General features: G+C 51.3%; 1 protein-coding gene across 1 annotated transcript in view; it reads left to right on the forward strand.

The window, feature by feature from the left end:
• Nucleotides 1-10,000, forward strand: part of LOC139417010 (atrial natriuretic peptide receptor 2-like) — a 40,370-nt gene that overhangs the window by 13,362 nt on the left and 17,008 nt on the right. The gene's annotated exons all lie outside the window — the stretch shown is intronic.

Raw genomic sequence — 10,000 nt, forward strand, 5'->3', positions numbered from 1 at the left:
GGTCATCAGGACAGTAGAGGTCAACAGGTCATCAGGACAGTAGAGGTCAACAGGTCATCAGGACAGTAGAGGTCAACAGGTCATCAGGACAGTAGAGGTCAACAGGTCATCAGGACAGTAGAGGGCAACAGGTCATCAGGACAGTAGAGGTCAACAGGTCAGATGGGGACAGTAGAGGTCAACAGGTCATCAGGACAGTAGAGGTCAACAGGTCATCAGGACAGTAGAGGTCAACAGGTCATCAGGACAGTAGAGGTCAACAGGTCATCAGGACAGTAGAGGTCAACAGGTCAGATGGGGACAGTAGAGGTCAACAGGTCATCAGGACAGTAGAGGTCAACAGGTCATCAGGACAGTAGAGGTCAACAGGTCATCAGGGCAGTAGAGGTCATCAGGACAGTAGAGGTCAACAGGTCATCAGGACAGTAGAGGTCAACAGGTCATCAGGACAGTAGAGGTCATCAGGACAGTAGAGGTCAACAGGTCATCAGGACAGTAGAGGTCAACAGGTCATCAGGACAGTAGAGGTCAACAGGTCATCAGGACAGTAGAGGTCATCAGGACAGTAGAGGTCAACAGGTCATCAGGACAGTAGAGGTCAACAGGTCATCAGGACAGTAGAGGTCATCAGGACAGTAGAGGTCAACAGGTCATCAGGACAGTATTAGTATTACATGTAGCTGGTGGAATGTTATTTATTTAAACAAAGAAAAGTACTTGATCTATAATTTAGATAATAATATGGGAGGACTAGCAACCACCCTAACCTGTTAGTTCTCTGACCTCTAACCTCTGTCTAATAGGGAACTGGACCACCCTAACCTGTTAGTTCTCTGACCTCTAACCTCTGTCTAATAGGGAGCTGGACCACCCTAACCTGTTAGTTCTCTGACCTCTAACCTCTGTCCAATAGGGAGCTGGACCACCCGACCCTGTTAGTTCTCTGACCTCTAACCTCTGTCCAATAGGGAACTGGACCACCCGACCCTGTTAGTTATCTGACCTCTAACCTCTGTCCAATAGGGAGCTGGACCACCCGACCCTGTTAGTTCTCTGACCTCTAACCTCTGTCCAATAGGGAACTGGACCACCCTAACCTGTTAGTTCTCTGACCTCTAACCTCTGTCCAATAGGGAGCTGGACCACCCGACCCTGTTAGTTCTCTGACCTCTAACCTCTGTCCAATAGGGAACTGGACCACCCGAACCTGTTAGTTCTCTGACCTCTAACCTCTGTCCAATAGGGAGCTGGACCACCCGACCCTGTTAGTTCTCTGACCTCTAACCTCTGTCCAATAGGGAACTGGACCACCCGAACCTGTTAGTTCTCTGACCTCTAACCTCTGTCCAATAGGGAGCTGGACCATCCGACCCTGTTAGTTCTCTGACCTCTAACCTCTGTCCAATAGGGAGCTGGACCACCCTAACCTGTTAGTTCTCTGACCTCTAACCTCTGTCCAATAGGGAGCTGGACCACCCTAACCTGTTAGTTCTCTGACCTCTAACCTCTGTCCAATAGGGAGCTGGACCACCCGAACCTGTTAGTTCTCTGACCTCTAACCTCTGTCCAATAGGGAGCTGGACCACCCGACCCTGTTAGTTCTCTGACCTCTAACCTCTGTCCAATAGGGAGCTGGACCACCCGAACCTGTTAGTTCTCTGACCTCTAACCTCTGTCCAATAGGGAACTGGACCACCCTATCCTGTTAGTTCTCTGACCTCTAACCTCTGTCCAATAGGGAACTGGACCACCCGACCCTGTTAGTTCTCTGACCTCTAACCTCTGTCCAATAGGGAGCTGGACCACCCGACCCTGTTAGTTCTCTGACCTCTAACCTCTGTCCAATAGGGAGCTGGACCACCCGAACCTGTTAGTTCTCTGACCTCTAACCTCTGTCTAATAGGGAGCTGGACCACCCTAACCTGTTAGTTCTCTGACTAACCTCTGTCCAATAGGGAGCTGGACCACCCTAACCTGTTAGTTCTCTGACCTCTAACCTCTGTCCAATAGGGAGCTGGACCACCCTAACCTGTTAGTTCTCTGACCTCTAACCTCTGTCCAATAGGGAGCTGGACCACCCGAACCTGTTAGTTCTCTGACCTCTAACCTCTGTCCAATAGGGAGCTGGACCACCCTAACCTGTGTAAGTTCTCTGACCTCTAACCTCTGTCCAATAGGGAGCTGGACCACCCTAACCTGTTAGTTCTCTGACCTCTAACCTCTGTCCAATAGGGAGCTGGACCACCCGAACCTGTTAGTTCTCTGACCTCTAACCTCTGTCCAATAGGGAGCTGGACCACCCTAACCTGTTAGTTCTCTGACCTCTAACCTCTGTCTAATAGGGAGCTGGACCACCCTAACCTGTTAGTTCTCTGACCTCTAACCTCTGTCCAATAGGGAGCTGGACCACCCTAACCTGTGTAAGTTCTCTGACCTCTAACCTCTGTCCAATAGGGAGCTGGACCACCCGACCCTGTTAGTTCTCTGACCTCTAACCTCTGTCCAATAGGGAGCTGGACCACCCGACCCTGTTAGTTCTCTGACCTCTAACCTCTGTCCAATAGGGAGCTGGACCACCCGACCCTGTTAGTTCTCTGACCTCTAACCTCTGTCCAATAGGGAGCTGGACCACCCTAACCTGTTAGTTCTCTGACCTCTAACCTCTGTCCAATAGGGAGCTGGACCACCCTAACCTGTTAGTTCTCTGACCTCTAACCTCTGTCCAATAGGGAGCTGGACCACCCGACCCTGTTAGTTCTCTGACCTCTAACCTCTGTCCAATAGGGAACTGGACCACCCGAACCTGTTAGTTCTCTGACCTCTAACCTCTGTCCAATAGGGAGCTGGACCACCCGACCCTGTTAGTTCTCTGACCTCTAACCTCTGTCCAATAGGGAACTGGACCACCCGAACCTGTTAGTTCTCTGACCTCTAACCTCTGTCCAATAGGGAGCTGGACCATCCGACCCTGTTAGTTCTCTGACCTCTAACCTCTGTCCAATAGGGAGCTGGACCACCCTAACCTGTTAGTTCTCTGACCTCTAACCTCTGTCCAATAGGGAGCTGGACCACCCTAACCTGTTAGTTCTCTGACCTCTAACCTCTGTCCAATAGGGAGCTGGACCACCCGAACCTGTTAGTTCTCTGACCTCTAACCTCTGTCCAATAGGGAGCTGGACCACCCGACCCTGTTAGTTCTCTGACCTCTAACCTCTGTCCAATAGGGAGCTGGACCACCCGAACCTGTTAGTTCTCTGACCTCTAACCTCTGTCCAATAGGGAACTGGACCACCCTATCCTGTTAGTTCTCTGACCTCTAACCTCTGTCCAATAGGGAACTGGACCACCCGACCCTGTTAGTTCTCTGACCTCTAACCTCTGTCCAATAGGGAGCTGGACCACCCGACCCTGTTAGTTCTCTGACCTCTAACCTCTGTCCAATAGGGAGCTGGACCACCCGAACCTGTTAGTTCTCTGACCTCTAACCTCTGTCTAATAGGGAGCTGGACCACCCTAACCTGTTAGTTCTCTGACTAACCTCTGTCCAATAGGGAGCTGGACCACCCTAACCTGTTAGTTCTCTGACCTCTAACCTCTGTCCAATAGGGAGCTGGACCACCCTAACCTGTTAGTTCTCTGACCTCTAACCTCTGTCCAATAGGGAGCTGGACCACCCGAACCTGTTAGTTCTCTGACCTCTAACCTCTGTCCAATAGGGAGCTGGACCACCCTAACTTGTGTAAGTTCTCTGACCTCTAACCTCTGTCCAATAGGGAGCTGGACCACCCTAACCTGTTAGTTCTCTGACCTCTAACCTCTGTCCAATAGGGAGCTGGACCACCCGAACCTGTTAGTTCTCTGACCTCTAACCTCTGTCCAATAGGGAGCTGGACCACCCTAACCTGTTAGTTCTCTGACCTCTAACCTCTGTCTAATAGGGAGCTGGACCACCCTAACCTGTTAGTTCTCTGACCTCTAACCTCTGTCCAATAGGGAGCTGGACCACCCTAACCTGTGTAAGTTCTCTGACCTCTAACCTCTGTCCAATAGGGAGCTGGACCACCCGACCCTGTTAGTTCTCTGACCTCTAACCTCTGTCCAATAGGGAGCTGGACCACCCGACCCTGTTAGTTCTCTGACCTCTAACCTCTGTCCAATAGGGAGCTGGACCACCCGACCCTGTTAGTTCTCTGACCTCTAACCTCTGTCCAATAGGGAGCTGGACCACCCTAACCTGTTAGTTCTCTGACCTCTAACCTCTGTCCAATAGGGAGCTGGACCACCCTAACCTGTTAGTTCTCTGACCTCTAACCTCTGTCCAATAGGGAGCTGGACCACCCGAACCTATTAGTTCTCTGACCTCTAACCTCTGTCCAATAGGGAGCTGGACCACCCTAACCTGTGTAAGTTCTCTGACCTCTAACCTCTGTCCAATAGGGAGCTGGACCACCCTAACCTGTTAGTTCTCTGACCTCTAACCTCTTTTCCAATAGGGAGCTGGACCACCCGACCCTGTTAGTTCTCTGACCTCTAACCTCTGTCCAATAGGGAGCTGGACCACCCTAACCTGTTAGTTCTCTGACCTCTAACCTCTGTCCAATAGGGAGCTGGACCACCCTAACCTGTTAGTTCTCTGACCTCTAACCTCTGTCCAATAGGGAGCTGGACCACCCGAACCTGTTAGTTCTCTGACCTCTAACCTCTGTCCAATAGGGAACTGGACCACCCTAACCTGTTAGTTCTCTGACCTCTAACCTCTGTCCAATAGGGAGCTGGACCACCCTAACCTGTTAGTTCTCTGACCTCTAACCTCTGTCCAATAGGGAGCTGGACCACCCGAACCTGTTAGTTCTCTGACCTCTAACCTCTGTCCAATAGGGAGCTGGACCACCCTAACCTGTTAGTTCTCTGACCTCTAACCTCTGTCCAATAGGGAGCTGGACCACCCGACCCTGTTAGTTCTCTGACCTCTAACCTCTGTCCAATAGGGAGCTGGACCACCCGAACCTGTTAGTTCTCTGACCTCTAAACTCTGTCCAATAGGGAACTGGACCACCCTAACCTGTTAGTTCTCTGACATCTAACCTCTGTCCAATAGGGAGCTGGACCACCCTAACCTGTTAGTTCTCTGACCTCTAACCTCTGTCCAATAGGGAGCTGGACCACCCTAACCTGTTAGTTCTCTGACCTCTAACCTCTGTCCAATAGGGAGCTGGACCACCCTAACCTGTTAGTTCTCTGACCTCTAACCTCTGTCCAATAGGGAGCTGGACCACCCGACCCTGTTAGTTCTCTGACCTCTAACCTCTGTCCAATAGGGAGCTGGACCACCCTAACCTGTTAGTTCTCTGACCTCTAACCTCTGTCCAATAGGGAGCTGGACCACCCTAACCTGTTAGTTCTCTGACCTCTAACCTCTGTCCAATAGGGAACTGGACCACCCGACCCTGTTAGTTATCTGACCTCTAACCTCTGTCCAATAGGGAGCTGGACCACCCGACCCTGTTAGTTCTCTGACCTCTAACCTCTGTCCAATAGGGAACTGGACCACCCTAACCTGTTAGTTCTCTGACCTCTAACCTCTGTCCAATAGGGAGCTGGACCACCCGACCCTGTTAGTTCTCTGACCTCTAACCTCTGTCCAATAGGGAACTGGACCACCCGAACCTGTTAGTTCTCTGACCTCTAACCTCTGTCCAATAGGGAGCTGGACCACCCGACCCTGTTAGTTCTCTGACCTCTAACCTCTGTCCAATAGGGAACTGGACCACCCGAACCTGTTAGTTCTCTGACCTCTAACCTCTGTCCAATAGGGAGCTGGACCATCCGACCCTGTTAGTTCTCTGACCTCTAACCTCTGTCCAATAGGGAGCTGGACCACCCTAACCTGTTAGTTCTCTGACCTCTAACCTCTGTCCAATAGGGAGCTGGACCACCCTAACCTGTTAGTTCTCTGACCTCTAACCTCTGTCCAATAGGGAGCTGGACCACCCGAACCTGTTAGTTCTCTGACCTCTAACCTCTGTCCAATAGGGAGCTGGACCACCCGACCCTGTTAGTTCTCTGACCTCTAACCTCTGTCCAATAGGGAGCTGGACCACCCGAACCTGTTAGTTCTCTGACCTCTAACCTCTGTCCAATAGGGAACTGGACCACCCTATCCTGTTAGTTCTCTGACCTCTAACCTCTGTCCAATAGGGAACTGGACCACCCGACCCTGTTAGTTCTCTGACCTCTAACCTCTGTCCAATAGGGAGCTGGACCACCCGACCCTGTTAGTTCTCTGACCTCTAACCTCTGTCCAATAGGGAGCTGGACCACCCGAACCTGTTAGTTCTCTGACCTCTAACCTCTGTCTAATAGGGAGCTGGACCACCCTAACCTGTTAGTTCTCTGACTAACCTCTGTCCAATAGGGAGCTGGACCACCCTAACCTGTTAGTTCTCTGACCTCTAACCTCTGTCCAATAGGGAGCTGGACCACCCTAACCTGTTAGTTCTCTGACCTCTAACCTCTGTCCAATAGGGAGCTGGACCACCCGAACCTGTTAGTTCTCTGACCTCTAACCTCTGTCCAATAGGGAGCTGGACCACCCTAACCTGTGTAAGTTCTCTGACCTCTAACCTCTGTCCAATAGGGAGCTGGACCACCCTAACCTGTTAGTTCTCTGACCTCTAACCTCTGTCCAATAGGGAGCTGGACCACCCGAACCTGTTAGTTCTCTGACCTCTAACCTCTGTCCAATAGGGAGCTGGACCACCCTAACCTGTTAGTTCTATGACCTCTAACCTCTGTCTAATAGGGAGCTGGACCACCCTAACCTGTTAGTTCTCTGACCTCTAACCTCTGTCCAATAGGGAGCTGGACCACCCTAACCTGTGTAAGTTCTCTGACCTCTAACCTCTGTCCAATAGGGAGCTGGACCACCCGACCCTGTTAGTTCTCTGACCTCTAACCTCTGTCCAATAGGGAGCTGGACCACCCGACCCTGTTAGTTCTCTGACCTCTAACCTCTGTCCAATAGGGAGCTGGACCACCCGACCCTGTTAGTTCTCTGACCTCTAACCTCTGTCCAATAGGGAGCTGGACCACCCTAACCTGTTAGTTCTCTGACCTCTAACCTCTGTCCAATAGGGAGCTGGACCACCCTAACCTGTTAGTTCTCTGACCTCTAACCTCTGTCCAATAGGGAGCTGGACCACCCGAACCTATTAGTTCTCTGACCTCTAACCTCTGTCCAATAGGGAGCTGGACCACCCTAACCTGTGTAAGTTCTCTGACCTCTAACCTCTGTCCAATAGGGAGCTGGACCACCCTAACCTGTTAGTTCTCTGACCTCTAACCTCTTTTCCAATAGGGAGCTGGACCACCCGACCCTGTTAGTTCTCTGACCTCTAACCTCTGTCCAATAGGGAGCTGGACCACCCTAACCTGTTAGTTCTCTGACCTCTAACCTCTGTCCAATAGGGAGCTGGACCACCCTAACCTGTTAGTTCTCTGACCTCTAACCTCTGTCCAATAGGGAGCTGGACCACCCTAACCTGTTAGTTCTCTGACCTCTAACCTCTGTCCAATAGGGAGCTGGACCACCCAACCCTGTTAGTTCTCTGACCTCTAACCTCTGTCCAATAGGGAGCTGGACCACCCGAACCTGTTAGTTCTCTGACCTCTAACCTCTGTCCAATAGGGAACTGGACCACCCTAACCTGTTAGTTCTCTGACCTCTAACCTCTGTCCAATAGGGAGCTGGACCACCCTAACCTGTTAGTTCTCTGACCTCTAACCTCTGTCCAATAGGGAGCTGGACCACCCGAACCTGTTAGTTCTCTGACCTCTAACCTCTGTCCAATAGGGAGCTGGACCACCCTAACCTGTTAGTTCTCTGACCTCTAACCTCTGTCCAATAGGGAGCTGGACCACCCGACCCTGTTAGTTCTCTGACCTCTAACCTCTGTCCAATAGGGAGCTGGACCACCCGAACCTGTTAGTTCTCTGACCTCTAAACTCTGTCCAATAGGGAACTGGACCACCCTAACCTGTTAGTTCTCTGACATCTAACCTCTGTCCAATAGGGAGCTGGACCACCCTAACCTGTTAGTTCTCTGACCTCTAACCTCTGTCCAATAGGGAGCTGGACCACCCGAACCTGTTAGTTCTCTGACCTCTAACCTCTGTCCAATAGGGAGCTGGACCACCCTAACCTGTTAGTTCTCTGACCTCTAACCTCTGTCCAATAGGGAGCTGGACCACCCGACCCTGTTAGTTCTCTGACCTCTAACCTCTGTCCAATAGGGAGCTGGACCACCCTAACCTGTTAGTTCTCTGACCTCTAACCTCTGTCCAATAGGGAGCTGGACCACCCTAACCTGTTAGTTCTCTGACCTCTAACCTCTGTCCAATAGGGAGCTGGACCACCCTAACCTGTTAGTTCTCTGACCTCTAACCTCTGTCCAATAGGGAGCTGGACCACCCGACCCTGTTAGTTCTCTGACCTCTAACCTCTGTCCAATAGGGAGCTGGACCACCCGACCCTGTTAGTTCTCTGACCTCTAACCTCTGTCCAATAGGGAACTGGACCACCCGACCCTGTTAGTTCTCTGACCTCTAACCTCTGTCTAATAGGGAGCTGGACCACCCGAACCTGTTAGTTCTCTGATCTCTAACCTCTGTCTAATAGGGAGCTGGACCACTCGAACCTGTTAGTTCTCTGACCTCTAACCTCTGTCCAATAGGGAGCTGGACCACCCTAACCTGTTAGTTCTCTGACCTCTAACCTCTGTCCAATAGGGAGCTGGACCACCCTAACCTGTTAGTTCTCTGACCTCTAACCTCTGTCCAATAGGGAGCTGGACCACCCTAACCTGTTAGTTCTCTGACCTCTAACCTCTGTCCAATAGGGAGCTGGACCACCCGACCCTGTTAGTTCTCTGACCTCTAACCTCTGTCCAATAGGGAACTGGACCACCCTAACCTGTTAGTTCTCTGACCTCTAACCTCTGTCCAATAGGGAGCTGGACCACCCTAACCTGTTAGTTCTCTGACCTCTAACCTCTGTCCAATAGGGAACTGGACCACCCGAACCTGTTAGTTCTCTGACCTCTAACCTCTGTCCAATAGGGAGCTGGACCACCCTAACCTGTTAGTTCTCTGACCTCTAACCTCTGTCCAATAGGGAGCTGGACCACCCTAACCTGTTAGTTCTCTGACCTCTAACCTCTGTCCAATAGGGAGCTGGACCACCCGACCCTGTTAGTTCTCTGACCTCTAACCTCTGTCCAATAGGGAACTGGACCACCCGAACCTGTTAGTTCTCTGACCTCTAACCTCTGTCCAATAGGGAGCTGGACCACCCTAACCTGTTAGTTCTCTGACCTCTAACCTCTGTCCAATAGGGAGCTGGACCACCCTAACCTGTTAGTTCTCTGACCTCTAACCTCTGTCCAATAGGGAGCTGGACCACCCTAACCTGTTAGTTCTCTGACCTCTAACCTCTGTCCAATAGGGAGCTGGACCACCCTAACCTGTTAGTTCTCTGACCTCTAACCTCTGTCCAATAGGGAGCTGGACCACCCTAACCTGTTAGTTCTCTGACCTCTAACCTCTGTCCAATAGGGAGCTGGACCACCCTAACCTGTTAGTTCTCTGACCTCTAACCTCTGTCCAATAGGGAGCTGGACCACCCTAACCTGTTAGTTCTCTGACCTCTAACCTCTGTCCAATAGGGAGCTGGACCACCCGACCCTGTTAGTTCTCTGACCTCTAACCTCTGTCCAATAGGGAGCTGGACCACCCTAACCTGTTAGTTCTCTGACCTCTAACCTCTGTCCAATAGGGAGCTGGACCACCCGACCCTGTTAGTTCTCTGACCTCTAACCTCTGTCCAATAGGGAGCTGGACCACCCGAACCTGTTAGTTCTCTGACCTCTAAACTCTGTCCAATAGGGAACTGGACCACCCTAACCTGTTAGTTCTCTGACATCTAACCTCTGTCCAATAGGGA

Source organism: Oncorhynchus clarkii, chromosome 9 (assembly GCF_045791955.1).
Source record: "Oncorhynchus clarkii lewisi isolate Uvic-CL-2024 chromosome 9, UVic_Ocla_1.0, whole genome shotgun sequence".
NCBI classification, from domain to species: domain Eukaryota; kingdom Metazoa; phylum Chordata; class Actinopteri; order Salmoniformes; family Salmonidae; genus Oncorhynchus; species Oncorhynchus clarkii.